The sequence below is a fragment of the Pinus tabuliformis genome, chromosome 2_1 (assembly GCF_031772625.1).
Source record: "Pinus tabuliformis cultivar Carrire ecotype Pingquan chromosome 2_1, CPIR1, whole genome shotgun sequence".
In the NCBI taxonomy this organism is placed as follows: Eukaryota; Viridiplantae; Streptophyta; class Pinopsida; order Pinales; family Pinaceae; genus Pinus; species Pinus tabuliformis.
Window position 1 is genome coordinate 786,623,552 of NC_142299.1, and position 20,031 is coordinate 786,643,582.

General features: G+C 35.3%; 1 pseudogene; it reads left to right on the plus strand.

Annotated features, from left to right (window-relative positions):
• Positions 1-787: 787 nt before the first annotated feature.
• LOC149202941 (cytochrome P450 78A4 pseudogene) lies at positions 788-2,115 on the plus strand (annotated as a pseudogene).
• The last annotated feature ends 17,916 nt before the right edge of the window (positions 2,116-20,031 follow it).

The following is a 20,031-nucleotide window of genomic DNA, read 5'->3' on the forward strand; positions in this document are numbered from 1 at the left end:
TCTGAAACTGATACATAGAAAACTACAGTGCGTCCTATTTCTACAACTTCTTACAAAATTTCAATTTGATGCTCAGAGAGAAAGTTATGACGATTTTCCCAAGGTCACCTATTTATGATGTAATTTGGGAGCCTGCAGAAGCCTTAAATGTCTTGGACTGTATCTTTGAAAATATAGCGAAACAAGATTTGAAATTCAAGCCCGAGATTCCCCACAATTTTTGCTCATATGGATTTTAATTTCAGTGTCTGAACCTTCGTAGAAAACAAATTATAACACAAATTCCACGATGACCTGTTTGAGATGAAATTCTGGAGCTTAAGAAAACCCTAACTTCCTCACCTCATATCTCCAGAAATATAGCGAGAAAAGATCTGAAATTCAGACTTGAGGTGCAAACCAATTTCTCCTCAAATGGGTTTTTGTTTTAGATTATAAAACTTTGTAGCGAAAATGTTATAGCAAAAATTCCACAATGACCTATTTGGAGCAACGAAACCCTAGAATCCAAAGCTTTGATACCAAATGTTATGAAACCAGCTCACAAAATGATAGAAAAGATAGATCAAAGCTCTCACGTCGCATCTGTCTGACGGCGTGACAAAGCTCTTTCATCACATCTGTCTGACGGCGGACAAGATTGATGACATCAATCGTAATGCAATGAATTGCCAAGGAAGGAGGAATTAAATCCGTGCATCCATGCATCGCCATCTAGGCTGGGGTGGAACGCATTCAATGGAGTTGGTATTCCCTGTTCCACTAGGAAAGTAAATCGGGCTGTATAATGCCGGAGATGGTGCCGCTGGTACCGCCACTACTGTTATTTTCTTGGAAGCATATTTTTCCCACATGCCCCTGCTTCACTCCTCCGGCTATAAGAGGGCGTGCACTCCTCTTCCTCATTTAACTCGCTTTCCATTCACTCATTCCATAGTTACTTACGTCTGTATCTTAGGCAATGGAGAATCCTGAATCCTCTTCGACAAGGGGCTGGTGGCTCTACGCGATTTTTCTTACAAAGAATGGAGTACCTGACCATGTACTACATTCCACGGACCATATTTCTGCAGTGGGGCAGTGGTCACTCTATATAGCACTGCTTATTGTTGCTGTTTGTGGTGCAATGCTTTCTTGGTTCAGCCCTGGAGGATGTGCATGGGCTGCTGCGAGACACAAGAAAGCCATCGCCATTCCTGGCCCCAAAGGAATCCACAGCCGCTGCGCTCGTCTTGTTCCGCGTGTTACATCGTTTGTCAAGAACATCATCGACGAGCATCGACAGAGGGACGACACGGCCGACTCAGACTTTGTGGATGTCCTCCTTTCGCTCCGAGGAGACGACAAGCTCGACGACGACGATATGATCGCAGTTCTATGGGTAACATAATTAAGCACGACACAACTATTATTTTAGTCCTAAAATTAAAAGTTTTGGTGTTAGAATTAAAAAATTTCGTCTCTTATTTTGTTTTGATGCAGGAAATGATATTCCGCGGCACAGACACAACGGCTTTACTTACAGAATGGGCGACGGCAGAGCTGTTGCTCAATCCGCAAGTGCAAAGCAAACTTCAGGCAGAGCTGGACGCCGTTGTCGGGCGCAACAGACACGTAACAGAAGACGACATCGAGAAGCTCCCGTATCTTCAAGCGGTAGTGAAAGAGTCTCTGCAGATGCACCCACCAGGGCCTCTCTTATCATGGGCCCGCCTCTGCACGGAGGATTGGTTCATGGCGAACGGGATGTGCGTTCCGGCGGGCACGACGGCGATGGTGAACATGTGGTCTATTACCCACGATCCGGAGATCTGGGAACGTCCCCATCAATTCCGTCCACAGAGGTTTCTCCCGTCGGAAGGCGGACAACATGTGGATGTCCGAGGAAACGACCTGCGGCTTGCACCATTTGGTGCCGGTCGTCGCGTATGCCCGGGCAAGGCTCTGGGTCTCCCGACCGTTCAGCTGTGGATGGCGAAACTGTTTCATCATTTCACATGGGTGCCTTCTCCTAACCATCCGGTGGACCTGACAGAGAAGCTTAAACTATCATGTGAAATGGCAACGCCCCTTACAGCCATATCTGTGAGTAGGATCCCACTTCCTTCAACTTAACAACAATTCCGTGCCGCTATAGTGTGTCCTAATTCGCTCATCTCGATGAAGAATAACAATCAGAATAAAATGATAACGCCCAGTATAGTTGACTTCCGCTGCATTTAGAAACGCATATCTCGATGAAGTGGGTTCCGTTTTGTAATAGTACTGTTATTTGATTCTTATCTTTATTTCTCATAAATTATGAAATTATAATATGTTATCTTTAAATTAATAAAATAATATAAAAATACAATTATCCATTATTTGTGTTTTTTAAAATTGAATTTCATTAATGGCAAAGAAGCCAGTTATATCAGGAAATCAGATATATCAAAGTATATTTGTTATATTTATGGTTTCAAATGCTAGGATAATCCATGAGTTCTTTTTCTTTTTCTTTTTTGGACATTTATCTGTCATAGTGAGTAATCCATCACAACTAAGGATAATGTTGTTTTTTAATTTTTTTGAGAAAGTACCATAGCAATCGGATCAGCCGAATTTGATAGCTCTTTCTCGCTATTTAAATAATCAGACTCATGGTTGTGCTTCGGCTGCTAATTACATGTGCAATTATGACTAAAGTTCTCTTTGAAGCCTCCTAATTACAGGAACAATTATTGCTAAACTTCTCTCATTCTCCTTTGCCAAAATACTTTGCTCTACTCTCATTCTCCTTTGCCAAAATACTTTGCTCTACTGTGGGGTGAATTAATGCTACTAGGGGTTGCCTTGTAACTTGAGAGGCTTAGTTGTTACGAGATGTATTCTGTTTTTGGGAGTTGTTCTTCTTTTGACTTGCAAAAATCTTGGTATTTGAGGTTACCATCAAATCTCTCCATCCACGGTAGCTTCTCTTCGGATCCTTGTTGCAAAACGCTCCTATTGAAGAGGGGTGTGCATTCTCAAGGTGCCCAAGCAATTGGCAAATTCTACACCTAAAAGTCGCGTTTTCACAGTCCAATGGTCAGGTATACTCCTTATCCTCCCACTTGAGGGCGATTTTATCTAGTAGACCTTCACTGAAGTCCACTTCCATGCATACGCAGATGAAACTTAGAAATGTTTTGTCAATATTACTTATCTACTTTGATGAAGCGACCTATAGAGTCACCAACATCCTCTTGGATCTCTCACCAGCTCCATTGAAGAGGAAAGTTTGGAAGTCTAACCCAAATAGGAATATGCAAGGTCTTCATGGTAGGAGGATTAAACTCAAAAAACCATGTTGAATGAAGAGACCATCCCAGCCCCAAAACTAGGGCCCCTAATCAAAAATATTATTTTGGTCTTCCAGATCTTTGAAGAAAACCACAAAATATCCTTTCAAGCAAAATAACAAATCTATATTTTGGGACCACTTTTGGTAGGCCTAATCCCAGAGGGTAGATGTCGAGGGTCAAAATCCATTTAAAAAACATATAATCCCTCGACTTTTAAAATATGTTGTTCTCTTATTAATGATGTCATTCACCTCTAGCAATCAGTTATCCAAGTAATGTTCCACCATAAAATCCTGACCTGAGAGCTCCTTAGGAGTTTGAGAAGTGAGATTCGGATTTTGGGATTCCTTAAAAGACACGGGCCTTAAAAAAGAAGATGCCCTTTTTCCCCTGGCACCTCCTTTTAGAACAACAACTAAGAAGACTGTAGCGTCCTTTTTAATTCCATAATCTTTGAGACCATTTTCCATCCTCAGTACCATTCGTTCATAGAGGAGCCTAATCACTCCCACAAGGATTCTTGTAATCTGATGAATTTTGTCATCTACCAAAACTACAACGTTTCTCACTTTTACCTTGATGCACATAGATTATCTAGATAAGAACTTAACAAAAATGGGAAATGTTTGAAGATCCCCAACCCTAAAAGCTTACTTTACATGTTCCAAACAAGCAACCAGGCACCTCAAGGGAGACATATCGCCCCTGGGAAGCCACACAGGCTTGAGACTTTTGTAAAATAATTTGCAATCGTTGTGAAAACCCATATTAACTTCTCTTTCTGACATTTCACCAAATACTTTGTCGACATCAAATTGATAGTAAAGTTTTCCTAAAATTGAAATTTTAGATCAATATTGAATAACCTGTTTAGTTTTCATGGTTATGATTTTAAAGTAGGCAAAATTTGAAATTTGCACTAAATTAGGGGAGAGGCAATTTTGATAAATGAGATACATTATCAATTCAAAAGTAAGATTATAGCAATCTATTATTAATGTTGTATTAACCAATAATTTTATTATAATTTTTTGCATTTACTATATATATATAGAATAATAGATTTGAAGTGTTCTTGGGTGATTAAATAAATCTTTAGTTATTTTTTGGTTTTTTTATTTATTTATTATAACTTTGTCGATTTTTCTAATTTTTTTTTTTTATATAGCTTATAAAAGGTTGATTAAGTAATTTTTAAAACTGAAAAACATAAAAACATTGTCTCTATTACAACATTTAATGTAATTAGACCTAATGAACTTCAATTGATAATATATATTTATAATCAACTATAATATAATAGTAGCAATACATTAAATGTAAACCCCGTGGATTAGCCCAATTGGTCGAATCCTCATCATTAAAGAACCTTTGCTATTGGTAAGTCATGGTTTCAATTCTCTCTACACCCTCGGGATGAGGCTCCATGGTTGAGCTGATAGGAAGTGAATCCTTTAGGTCGATCTCTCCGATACAAATATTCCTTTGTGGTTGAGCTAATAGGAAGTGGTCCCTTTGAGTGGATCTTCCTCGTAAAAATATTTTGCGGATGTAGTGGTCACCAATCTCCAGGGTTTGTGAACTAGATAGAAAAAACAATACATTAGTTATTAATATATGTCTTTAATTATGTTGATAGACATGTCTATTTTACAATATGAATTCCACAATTTTCATTTAGTTATTAATAATTATTAGGTGGATGGTAGGAATTTAACCTCCACAGAATATTTTTGAATATTCTTAATAGTATACACAAACCAAATACTCATATTTATTTCCAAAGTAGTTATGTCTTTTTCCTTTTAATTAAATTCATTAATTAAAATAAATGTCATATGAACAAGTGCTATATGAAATTAGTTATGGATTTTTGGGCATGTGCTATTGAGAAGAAATGGTATTGTAACAAAGCCTCTTTACAAATTAAGAATTTCTAAGACAAAATAGACATGAATATCTATGGTTTACAATCTCGCTACATGTTTTTCTAAATGTATATATCTTTAACTTATATTTAATTATTTTTCTCATTTCTTTGTGATATTTTTCCGCTAAAAGAAAATATTACATCGTTGTTCATAGTTTTCACAAAAGTACATTGGCCTCACTCATACTAGATTTGTTTGTTGGTATCTTAACATCCAAGTTTTTTACATCCAACAACATGGACTGCACAACCAAGCATATGGTATATCTAGAAGATAAAAAAACAACATAAACATATAAAAACAAACAACCATTTATGATTCAGAAGATGTCACAAGAGTAGGGTTGTTTGGCCTAGTACCCATGGGCATCAGAAAACTAAGTTGACACTGTATGTGTTGTTCCATATGCCTCATGTGAGCTTCTAGACTATATAGGCTATCTTGTATTCTCCATTATTTCCTTGAATATCATTAAGGAAATGATTTCATTTCTATCATCATGCTTCTCCTTGACAACTTGCCCTAGAAAAAAATTTAACTGCCAAGGAAAAGCAACCGTATTTATTTACTAATTTCTCTTGACCCGTTTGTACCCAAAATCTAGGAACCATTGAGAAAATTATTCCAAAAGCTCAAAATCTAAGACTGTCTATTTGTCCCTATGAACATTTCTTTAGAACCTTTAAATATCAGCCTATGTGAATGGAGGGATCATATCTTAGTAAAGAACTATCACATCCTAAGAAAGAGATTTGGAACGAGACTTTCTAAACTAGCTACACTCCCCAACACTTGGAAACAAAAGCCACATTGACACGACATGATAAACCAAATAATCTGCAACACTATTTCGACTCCGAGAAGGCCACATATGAACTTACCTTGAAACCTAATGAAGTCATACTTCTTAAGAACAGAAAGTTGTAGACTCTCCTTGCTTCCACAAAACCATATTTTAGATATAACAATCAAAATTCTTGCCACATAATTGAAAAAAAAATTGTAATACCAACAAACCAAAACCAGCACCATGGAATAAGGGTGAACAGTTGATAGGAAATTATCCCTGGAAAATAAATATAATTCAAATGTAAAGGAGCATTTAAAATACAACCAACCAAGGTATCCACTACTCTACCAGAGAAGGGATGAAAGGACCCAATATCACCCAGAAAATGAAAATAATGAGATAAAAAGAGGCACAAATCCAGGAACATGTTGTTACCCGAGAACACGACCAAGAACAAAGGAGGATGCTTATTTGCAAGCCAACGTTGAAACACCGAGCTGAAGTGGCCCTCTAAATAAGGGTAGGATCTATGTAACTAACATCAACGTGCTTTAAACCGACATTATTTTTATTATGATCATCCCTCAAGCAAGAACCATTTATAAGAAAGACCTTAGATGGTAATATTTTTCCTTCAAGAGCAAGAACTAAAGTATCCACTACCAACGAAAAGAGAGTTGATATGGTAGCCCATTTTGTTATTGGGGCAAATGTATCCTCATAATCAGACCCCTTGCCCTTGTCCAAAACCTTTTGCTAGGGGGCTACCTTTATGCTTTTCAAATGAGACTTCTTCTTTATACCTTTTCTTGAAGACCCATTTGTAGCATATCTATTTGGTTCCCAAAGGATAATCCATCAACATCCAGGTTACATTCTTTATCATAGCATCATACTCTTTTTACATTGCTTCTTTCCATTTAGCATGAGAAGTAACTTATTTGAAGGAAGTTGGTTCAAAATCTATAGACATATTTAATTCACAATCATAAGCAACACCCATATAAACTGGTGAATCATAATTGTCTACATAACCTCCATTTTTTCTAGTAGAGATTCTTGATCAATTGTTTGAGATTCATGAGATGGAGAGAGTGCTTCAGAAGGAGTTTCCATAGATTGATATAAGATAGGGATGCCCCCTTTAGGATGTGGAATCTCATAATCAAATTCATGAATGTAGAAATCTGATATAAATTTCAATTACTCAAGATTTCAAATTAAAAAACAAGAGACACAATTCTACTCTACTAATTTGTGGAATAGAAATCACAATTTAGAACAATGGGCATAAACATGTAACAAGAAAACCCACAAATACACAATGGTTTCAAGGGGAACCCAACTGGGAAAACCCCTCAAGCATTTTTGCATTAATTAGTTGAATTGATAAACTATTACAATTTCTTGCTCGATCTCTGAGCACAACCTGCAAAAGAATTTTTTTTCTCCTACTAAATAAGGACCTGTCGCCAACACTTGTCCACTTTATGCCTCTATCATCCTCCTATTTCATCGTAGAATCCTTGAGGAAATTATATCCTAAAATATATGAATCGCCTCCTCTTTTCCTGCAAAATTCCTAAGGATTGATCTCCTTACTCATGAAAAACCTGTACACTCAAAACTAGTATACAACGCATGTTACACTACCTTCTCATCTCCACTTTAGTTGAGCAATTCGAAATCCATGCATGCATTAGCTGTTTTGGGCTAATTAATCAATTAACTAATAGATCTTTGAGTTAGACTGTTAGGCCCCTATAATACTAGTGTAAACCCTTACTGGTATTAGTAAAACCCCCTCATTATATCGTTGTACCCATGTAGTCCCCATATTGTTATTATTGTGCCCCATAGAAGCCCACTATTGTTATTATTGTGCCCTTACATTATTATTGTTATGTCGGCTCTGATTATATTATGACCCCTTAGACTCCTATATATAGAAATGAGGTATTGTCATTTGTATCATCGAAGAATTTTTGCTTTTTGTAATGTAAAGGAGGTTTCCCCCTCGAAGAGGATTATTTCTAAGGTGTTGATTAATCTTTTCTATCTTTTTGTGAGCTGGTTTCAAAACATTTGGTATCAGAGCTTTGGATTCTAGGGTTTTGCCACTCCAAATAGGTCATCGTGGAATTTACGCTATAACTCTTTTGCTACGAAGTATAAGAAGCTAAAAAATCAACCCATTTGAGAAGAAATCAGTCTAAACCGTGTGTCCGAATTTGAGATCTTGTCTCACTATATTTTTGGAGATATGATATGATGAAATTAGGGTTTTGCAAGCTCCAAAATTTCATCTCAAATAGGTCATCGTGAAATTTTCGCTATAATATTTGTTCTACAAAGGTTTAGACTCTGAAATTAAAACCCATTTGAACCAAAATCTTGGTGAAGCTCAGGTTTGAATTTCAAATCTTGTCTCACTACAATTTCAGAGATATAATATGAGAGATTTAGGGTTTCTACAGGTTCTCGAATTACATCCTAAACAGGTGACCTTGGGAAAATAGTCAAAACTTTCTCTTTGACCATCAAATTGAAATTTCGTAAGAAGTTACAGAAAGAGGACGGACTATAGTTTCTTGTGTATTGGTTTTAGGTCCTAAGGTTGAAACAGTGACACGAGGCACTTCGTACAAGTTCGATCTACTGAACCAGTCTATAATCGGGTCATCGTGGGAGATTTGACATAACACTTCCTTACAAAATCCAATCTTGATCATACTTTTGGGGTTAGAAAGAGGACTCAAAGGGATATTATAGACCTAAATTTAAGAACTTAAATATCCTAAAGTACAGAGTTATAGTCGTTTCAAGTTCGAGCTTCTAAAATTAAGAAAAAAATGAGATGAGGAATTTTGATGGCAAGGATCTGGTAAATTGGATACTATAGATGGAGAAATATTTTGATCTACATGGTGTACCACTGTTATAAAAGGTATGTATTGCATCTAATTATTTACAACCGAATCGATTTTTATGGTATCAGAGCTTTGGATTCTAGGGTTTCGCTGCTCCAAATAGGTCATCGTGGTATTTTCGCTATACATTTTGTTTTACGTTGTTTCAGAAGCTAAACAAAAAACCCATTTGAGACAACATCGTGCTAAAACTCGGTTCTGAATTTTAGAACTTGTCTCGCTATATTTTCGGAGATATGATCTGAGGAATTTAGGGTTTTTGTAAGCTCTAGAATTTCATCTAAAACAGGTCATTGTGGAATTTTCACTATAAAATTTTTCTATGAAGTTTCAGAAGCTCAAAACAAAACCCATTTGATAATAAATTGGTCTGAACCTTGGGTCTGAATTTTAGATCTTGTTTCACTATATTCTCAGAGATAAAGTCCAAGACATTTAGGGTTTCTAGAGGCTCCCGAATTACATCCCAAACATGTGACCTGGGGAAAATCGTCATAATTGTCTCTCTTAGCATTGGATTGAAATTTCATAAAAAGTTATAGAAAGAGGATACACTGTAGCTTTCTGTGTATCTTTTTCAGATTCGAAGGTCGAAACAGTGACGCGTGGCACTTCATACAAGTTCGCTCTTCTGAAAAGGTATATAATTAGGTCATCTTAGGAGATTGTGCATAACTTTTTCTTGGAGAATCCAATTTCGATAAGACTGGTGCGATTGGAAAGAGGATGAAGAGGGCTACTGTAGGTCGCGCTTTCAAACTTGGAATATCCGCAATTACAAAGTTATAGTTGTTTCAATATCGAACTCCTAAAATCAAGAAAAGGTGATATGAAGAAGTTTGATGGCAAGGATCCGTGAAATTGGTTACTACAGATGGAGCAATATTTTGATCTACATGAGGTGAAACTATTACAAAAGGTACACATTGCATCTTCATATTTAGAACCAGATCAATTTTTATGGTATAAATGGCTTTGTTCTCGTAAACCACTTGTTACACGGTCAATTTTCATGGAGGAAATGATAGCACATTATGAGGATACAAAGAGCAACACCTTCTTTAGCCTATTAAAAATCTAAAAAAAAAGTGTTCAATGGCAGAGAACATTGAGGACTTTCAAAAATTGAATATAAGGGAAAATGATATTCCAGAGAGGCAGAGGATTGATGTCTCCATAGGGAATTTAAAGGATAACATTCAACATGAGGTTCATCATTGGGAACCTGATTCATTGGAGAGGGCAATAAAAGTTCAAAGCAAAATTTTGGCCACAAGGAAGTCTACCCCTCACAACTATAAAGATGGAAGCATTGTTTCTCCTATCCTTCCACAACCTACAAAGTTGACACCACAACAATTGGAAGAAAAAAGAGCAAAAGGGCTTTGTTACAATTGTGATAAAAAATACACTAAAGGTCATAAGTGTGTTGAGAAGAAATTATTTTACATATATTATGAAGAGGGGGAAGAAAGGGATCAAGAAACATCAAAAGAAGAGGATATACACCAAGGACCAACCCTAGAGAAAGAAGAAATGAATGAGGTGCTCTGATACCAAATGTTATGAAACCAGCTCACAAAAAGACAAAAAAGATAGATGAATGCCTTAGAAATAAGCCTCTTCGAGGGGGCAACCTCCTTTACATTACACAAATTAACAATTCTTGGATGATACAAATGACAAGAGCTCCTTTCTATATATAGGAGTCTAAGGGGTCATAATATAATCAGAGCCGACATAACAATAATAATCTAAGGGCACACTAATAAAAATAGTGGGCTTCTGTGGGGCACAATAATAACAATATGGGGACTACATGGGCACAACAATATAATAAGGGGGTTGTACTAATAAAAATAAGGGTTTACACTAGTAGTATAGGGGCCTAACATGCCCCTCTCCTTCAAAAAGTGTTGTCCTCAATGCTTGAGTAGTTCTTGATGCTTCTGTATAAAATTTGTGTCCTCCCATGTGGAATCTTCAGCGGGTAAGTTCTTCCACTTGATGAGATACTCTGAAATTGATTGATTTCGTAGCTGTCAAGTTCTTGTTTCTATGACTCCTCTAGGTTCCAATATGATTTTTCCTTCCTCTTCAAGTTCTGGCAATATTGTTTGAATTGGGATCTTCTGCAACTTTTGAATGAGTGGCCACACTTCTTCGTCCTTCTTCCATTCATCCCTTTCTTCATTTATCCAATCTGGTTGGATAATTGAAATAGCACAAAACAATGCTTCCATATCCTCATCCTTTCTTGAGAGTGCATCTGAAACAAAATTTTGCTTCCCTTTTCTGTAGATGGTGTCAAAGTCATAACCCAACATATTTGTGACCCATTTTTTCTGTTCTTCTAAAGATAATATTTGTTCTAAAAAGTATTTAAGACTATCATGATCCATTTTTACCTTGAAGTGTCTTCCCATTAGGTAAGGTCGCCATTTCTTAAGTGCATGTAATATTTCCAACATTTCCTTCTCATAAATTGCTTGATTGAGATGTAGTTGTAAAAATACCCTACATCTCATAGAATTCTATCCCATAGGTCAGTTACGTGAATACAATTGAAAATAATTAAACTAGATTGCTAAAATTTGGCAACCACATAAGTGTTGGCTTGAGTTTTGACTTGTCTGTGAAGTAGACTACTCCATCAACATTATCAGTGAATTCCTCAAAGAAATATATTCTAAAATTCATGTGGAAAGTTGCAACTAAATAAAGCAACAATGCATCTTTCCACGAAGCAAGTGAAGCATTGAACAAGTCTTCAGTTATTCTGATATTGCAATGTGCCACAACATAATGAGAAGATTCAGGTGCTTTACCTTTCCCTTGATATGGTGATTTTTATTTCTCTTCATCCCTTTACTCTCTGAACTTTTCGCAAGAGAGCTTACATGTGGAAGAATCATGTCCATTTTTGTTACACCATATGCAATGAAGATTAAGTATTGCTCCTTGGCAATGTTTCCCCCCCTGCCTCTATTATTCTCCCTTCCACATCGTCTTCCACCACCCCTTCCTCTAGAGTAATCATGTGCATGATTCTTCCTTTTCTATGCAAGGCTCGCAGCTTCTTGAGAATACTAAGAAATTGTCTTCTTCTTACCCAAAATCTTTCTCTCTTTCAGCAAACTTCTCCACAAGAGAGTAAAAAGAAATATCTTTGAGTTTGCCACTAGCTTGTAATGACTCAAAATAATGACAATAAGTGGGATATAGTGCCTTGAAAAAATTTATGAGAGGAAAATCCATTTTAACACAGATAACTTCTATAGCATGCATAATGACTCTTATTTCATAGGCATAGCCAAGGGATCATCATCTTTCAATTCTAAATTAAAAAGTTTGACCATAAGTTGGACTACTTCAAGCTCAGAGTGTAAGTGATATAAATATTTTAGCTTCTTTAAGGCTTCAAAAGCATTTGTAAATGATATAATATAATGAATCGCCTATTCAGTGTCTTATGCTACAAACAAGGTATAGGCCTTGTTGTTCTTGTTCTCCCATAGTGTTATCTCCTTATCTGAAGTGGTATTTTCAGGATGATTGACAACTTCTCCTTCACACACTCCTTTCCATAACTCATTAAAAATTAGGGTATAGAGAGAACTACCCCAACTATGGAAATGAGTGAATGCATCATTAAGAAAAATAACTATCTTCTTTTAATTTCCAAAACAATCACAACTTTACTTTCTGCATTTTATATGACAAACATCAAACTAATATGACAACTAACAAACCAAGCCACATATAAATCAAAGTATATGGAGAGAAACATCAATATATTCAACTGAACACTCATATAATACCAGTGCCATATCAATATATTGAGCATACAATGTACAACTCAACGCATATACCATACATAAATATGATTGAGAACTTAATGCATAACATATACCATACATTAATAAATGCATATAACATATATACAAACCATTACATGTTCTCCAATGCACATCATATATCCATAACCTATCATTACATGGTCTTCAGCACACAATATTCACCATTTAAATGAACCATGCCCCATCCACCAAACGTAAGAGTTACCAATGCATAGCCATATTCCATAGTTCATGACCTTTGAGAGAAAATATAATATATATGCCACGAAGAGGAGTCTTGAATGCAGATAGTCATCACTAGTTCACAAGAAATTCACCAACTCGTTGTATATATAATATATATATCCTCTTGCAGGAGAACATGCATCATTGAAACCACAGTCATGACTTGCAGGGATTTGACTAGCGTACATGTATTCCCACGCATACAATCCAACTTGCACAATTCAATTCAGAGAAGGAATATTTTGAAATGTAACTGACGCACATATCAGGAGTGACCCACTATCAAACACACAAGAAAAAGGACAGAGGATAATGGTAGAGAATAGCAGGAGTTATAATGTGAAAAGCTAAATTGGGATTGTATCTCTCCTTTCTCTTGGGAACCTCTATCCATTCTAGTGAGAAATCTATCAAAATTAAGGATAATGTTGCTTTTTTTTTTTTAAGGAAGTACTTTAGCAACCACATCAACTGAATTTGATAGTTCTTTCTCGTTATTTGAATAATCAAATTCATGGTTGCGATTTGGCTTGCTAATTACAGATGAAATTATGGCTAAATTTCTCTCTGAAGCGGACTAATTACAAGTGCAATTATGGCTAAAGTTCTCTCATTCTCCTTTCCAAAATACTTTCCTCTACTCAGGGGTGAATCAATGGTAATAGGGTTGAATTGTAACTTGAGAGGCTTAGTTGCTACGAGATGTATTCTATTGTTGATATTTGTTCTTCTTTTGACTTGCAAAAATCTTCATATCCGATGCTACCTTCAAATCTCTCCATCCATAGTAGCTTCTCATCTGATCTTCATTACAAAACACCCCTTTTGAAGGGGGACATGCATTCTCAAGGTGACCAAGATGTTGGAAAATTCTACAATTGAAAGTTGTGTTTTCATAGTCTAATGGTTGGGTATACTCCTTACCCTCCCACTTGAGGACGATTTTATCTAGTAAACCTTCACTGAAGTCCACTTCCATACATATGCAGATGAAACTTAGAAATTTTGTCAATATTTCTTATCTACTTTGATGAAGTGACCTATAGAGTCACCAACATCCTCTAGGATCTCTCTCCAGCTCCATTAAAGAGGAAAGTTTGGAAGTTTAACCCAAATAGGGATAGGTAAGGTCTTCATGGTAGGAGCATTAAACTCTAAAAACCATGTTGAATGAAGCGACCAACCCAGCCCCAAAACTAGGGCCACTAATAAAAAAATATTATTTTGGACTTCTAGCTCTTTGAAGAAAACCACGAAATATCCTTTCAAGAAAAATAAAAAATCTATATTTTGGGACTAGTTTTGGTAGGCCTATCCTAGAGGGTAGATGTCAACGGTCAAAATCCATTAAAACAACATATAATCCCTTGAATTTTAAAATATGGTGTTCTCTTATTAATGATGTCATTCAACTCTAGCAATCAAGTATCCAAGTAATGTTCCACCATAAAATCTTGAGCTGATAGCTCCTTAGGAGTCTGAGAACTGAGATTCAGCTTTAGGGATTTCTTAAAAGACACGAGCCTTGAAAAAGAAGATGCATTTTTCCCTTGGAACCTCCTTTTAGAACAAAAACTAAGAATACATTAGTGTCCTTTTTAATTCCATACTTTTTGAGACCATTTTCCATCCTCAGTAGCATTCGTTCATAGATGAGCCTAATCACTCCCACAAGGATTCTTGTAATCTAATGAATGTTGTCATCTACCGAAACTACAATGTCTGTCACTTTTACCTTGATGCACATAGATTATCTAGAGAAGAACTTAACAAAAATGGGAAAGTTTTGAAGATCCCCAACCCTAAAACCTTACTTTACATGTTCCAAACAAGTAATTAGGCACCTCAAGGGAGACCTATCACCCCTGGGAAGCCACACGGGCTCAAGAATTTTGTAAAACAATTTGCAATCCTTATCAAACCCCAGATTAACATCTCTTTCTGACATTTCACCAAATACTTTGTCAACATCAAATTGATAGTAAAGTTTTCCTAAAATTGAAAGTTTACATCAATATTGAATAACGTGTTTAATTTTCATGGTTATGATTTTAAAGTAGGCAAAGTTTGAAATTTGCACTAAATTAGGGGAGAGGTGATTTTGATAAATGAGATACATTATGAAATTAAAAGTAAGATTATAGCAATCTATTATTGATGTTTTATTAATTAATAATTTTATTATATTTTTTTGCATATATATATATATATATATAAGAATTTTATTTATTAATTATGTTATAGAATAATAGATTTGAAGTGTTCTTGGGCGATTAAATAAATCTTTAGTTATTTTTTGGTTTTTTTATTATTATAACTTTGTCGAGTTTTCTATTTTTTTTTACTTTATAACTTATAAAAGGTTGATTAAGTATTTTAAAAGAAATAAAAACATTGTCTCTATTACAACATTTAATGTAATTAGACCTAATTAACTTTAATTGATAATATATATTTATAATCAACTATAATATAATAGTAATAATACATTAAATGTAAACCCCGTGGATTAGCCCAATTGGTCGAATCCTCGTCATTAAAGCACCTTTGCTATTGGTAAGTGATGGTTTCAATTCTCTCAACACCCTTGGGATGAGGCTCCATGGTTGAGATGATAGGAAGTGAATCCTTTAGGTGGATCTCCCTGGTACAAATATTCCTTTGTGGTTGAGCTGATAGGAAGCGGTCCCTTTCAGTGGATCTTCCTGGTACAAATATTTCACGGATGTAGTGGTCACCAATCTCCAGGGTTTGTCAACTACATAGTAGAAAACAATACATTATCTATTAATATGTCTTTAATTATGTTGATAGACGTGCCTATTTTACAATAGGAATTCTACAATTTTGATTTAATTATTAATAATTATTAGGTGGATGGTAGTAATTTAACCTCCATAGAATATTCTTAATAGCATACACAAACCAAAGGCTGAGATTTATTTCCAAAGTACATATGTTTTTTTCCTTTTTAATTAAATTCATTAATTAAAAAAAAGGTCATATGAACAAGTGTCATATGAAATTAGTTATGGATTTTTGGGCATGTGCTTTTGATAAGCTATGGTATTATAACAAAACCTCTTTACAAATTAAGAATTTCTAAGACAAAATGGATATGAATATTTATGGTTTACAATCTTGCTACATGTTTTTCTAAATGTATATATATATTACTTATATTTGATTATTTTTTTCATTTTATTGTGAGTTTCTTCCACTAAAAGAAAAGATTACATCATTCTTCATAGTTTTCACAAAAGTACATTGGCCTCACTCTCACTACTTTTGTTCACTGGTATGTTAAATTCCAAGCTTTTTACATCCAACAACATAGACTACACAACCAAGCATAAGGTATATCTAGAAGATAGAAAAAAAACATAAACATATAAAAACAGACAACCATTTATGATTCAGAAGATTCCACAAGAGGAGGGTTGTTTGACCTAGTACCTAGGGGTATCAAAAAACTAAGATTACACTGTATGTGTTGCTCCATGTGCCTCATGTGAGCTTCTAGAGTATATAGGATATATTGTATTCTCCATTATTTCCTTGAATATCATTAAGGAAATGATTTCATTTCTATCATCATGCTTCTCCCTGATAGCTTTATCTAGAAAAAAAATTAACTGCCAAGGAAGAACGACCATATTCATTTACCAATTTCTCTATCCCTTGTTATGCCCAAAATCTAGGAACCATTGAGAAAATTATTCCAAAAGCTCAAAATCTAAGATTTCCTATTTGTCCCTACGAACATTTCTTTAGAGCCTTTAAATATTAGCCTATGTGAATGAAGGGATCATAGCTTAGTAAAGAATGGTCACCTCCCAAGCAAGAGCTTTGGAGCAAGACTTTCTAGACTAGCTACACTCCCCAAGGCTTGGAAACAAAAGCCACATTAACGAGGCATGATAAACCAAATAATCAAAAACACCATTTTGACTCTGAGAAGGCCACATATGCACTTACCTTGAAACCTAACGAAGTTAAACTTCTTAAGAACAGAAAGGTGTAGACTCTCATTGCATCCGCAAAACCATATTTTAGATAAAACAATCAAAATCCTTGCCACATAATTGAAAAAAAAAGTAATACCAATAAAACAAAACCAACACCATGAAAGAAGGGTGAATAGTTAATAGGAAATTATCCCAGGAAAATAAATATAATTCAAATGTAAAGGAGCATTTAAAATACAACCAACCAAGGTATCCACTAACTCTACCAGAGAAGGGATAAAAGGACCCAATATCACCTAGAAAATGAAAACAATGAGATAAAAAGATGCACAAATCAAGGAACATGTTGTTGCCCCAAAACAAGACCAAGAACAAAGTAGGATGCCTATTTGCAGGCCAAATTTGAAACACCGAGCCGAAGTGGCCCTCTAAATAAGGGTAGGATTTATGCAACTAACATAGGCGTGCTTTAAACCAATATTATTTTTATTATGAGCATCCCTCAAGAAAGAACCATTTATAAGCAAGACCTTAGATGGTAATACTTTTCCTTCAAGAGGAAGCACTAACAGATAAATTTTAGTAACACTTATCCACTCTATGCTTTTCGCTACAGATTCCCCCAGAACCAAGTTATTACCCTCATCTAGACCATAATTTGGGCTCGCAAAGATATCATAGAGACTCTATTTTGGTTGATGCTCACTTTTCTCTAGATACATTGGTTGTCAAAACAGTCAAAGGATCGAGAGATAAAAAACTAACATCAAGGGGGTAGGCCAACCTATCCCCTCCTTAATGGTCTCAGGATTTGATAGGAGAAATCCTCCCTTGTGTGTTCCTACACCTCCATTGGGCTAATTCTTTTTATCATTAATAATAATAATAATGATAATAATTTTAAATAAATTTATAATTTAGTTATAATTTTTTATTTTTTTTAACAAATTGAGATGTATGATGAAGTAAGTGTTTTAATCATTATTCTGATTGTTTCCTATCAACATTTACTAGTTCCAATCTTGGTTTGAGTAATGTCATGAATTTTATTTTACATTAAGAGAAATCATGAATATATACAAGGAGATGGAGATTATTGGAATTTGTATTCCAATGTCTCTTTGTCTATTCTATTTTTATATTTATAATATTTAAAACAATTTCCTAATCCCAAAGATTAGGTATCGACATTCCCTTTTAACATGAGGGGATGTTCGTGAGTCCAAGCATCATTCTGAATCTTTCAAACTTTTCTCTTCCAAGTGCTTTGGTGAAGAGGTCTACAATCTGTTCATTTATGGAAAAACAACGTAGGTGAATAGTTTTCGCCTCAACATGATGTATAATCAAATGATACTTTGTATTGATATTCTTACTTCGATCATGGAAGTTTAGGTTCTTGGCCAACTTTATTTCAAAAGTTTTGTCAACCAAAAGAGAAGTAGAATTCACTTATTTCTCTTGCAAATCGTCCATAATTTTCCCGAGTCACACAATTTCCTTCCTTGCTTCTACAACTACCACATATTCTACCTTAGTTGTGGAATATGTTGGAACTAACTTTTCCCATGACCTCCAAGAGACAACTCCTGATCCAAGACTGATAACATAACCTGAGGCAGATACTCCATTTTCTTTATCTCCATCAAAATTTGAATTAGAGTATCCAATCAAGATGAAGTCATCCAACAATGTACACTTGAGCCCAAAGTATTAGATTCCCTTCAAGTAGCTTAGAACTCTTTTTGCAGTAGACAAACGAACATCACAAGGCTTTGCATAAAGTTGGATAGGATTCCAACAACAAATGAAATGTCTAGTCTAGTAGTAGTCATGTAGTTGAGACATCATAAAAGGTGGTTGTAGTTTATTGCATCCTCAAATTCATTTCCTTCAATGGATGTGAGCTTTAAATTTTTTTTCATTCGAGTGGTCAAAGGATTACACTAAGCCGTGTCAAACTTGTTCAACAAATCTCCAATGTACTTATTTTGAGAGAGGAATATAAACTTCAGATTTTGGGTTACTTCAATACCAAGATAGTAGTGAACATATCCCAAATATTTCATTTCAAAACCTTTCCTCAATTCTTTCTTTATGGATGCAATGTAATTTTCATTGTTCCCCGTAATCAAAAGATCATCTACATACACCACAATATATACAATTGTTTTGCAGCTTTCTTGACAAACAAAGTTGCATCATCAAGATCATAATGTTTGAAGTTTAGCTTCAGTTGATGCTCAGTCAATTTCTCATACTAGGATCATGGTGCTTATTTGAGGCCATAAAGGGTTTGACAAGCTTACATAATTTCTGTTCCTTAACCTTCACAAAAAATCCTTTCGGTTGGGACATAAAAACATTCTCTTTCAGATTTCCATTCAAGAAAGTACTTTTTATGTCCATTTGATGGACTTTCCAATTGTTATGAGCTACCAAGGAAAAGAGAGTCCATATGGTAGCCCATTTTGTTGTGGGGACAAAAGTATCCTCATAATCGACCCGTTGCTTTTGTCCAAAACCTTTTACTAGAAGGCTAGGTTTATGCTTGTCAAATGAGCCATCTTCTTTATACTTGTTCTTGAAGACCCAATTGTAGCATATCGATTTTGTTCCCAAAGTATAATCCATCAAATTCCAGGTTCCATTATTTATCAGAGCATCATACTCTTTTTGCGTTTCTTCTTTCCATTCAACATGAGAGGTAACTTCTTTGAAGGAAGTTGGTTCAAAATCTATAAGCAAATTTAATTCACAATCATAAAAAACACCCATATAAACTGGTGAATCATAATCATCTACATCACCTCCATTTTGTCTAGTAGAGCTTCTTGTTCCTGTCTTTCCAGCCTCATAAGGACTAACACATTCAGGTTTCTTGGAGAGCCACTTTGGAGCACCTTTATGAGATGGACTAGGATGCTCAATTGACTAAGTTGGGGATGAATCAAGATTTAGCCTTCCAATTCTCTCAAACACATCACTCAAAGTGTCTTTCTGA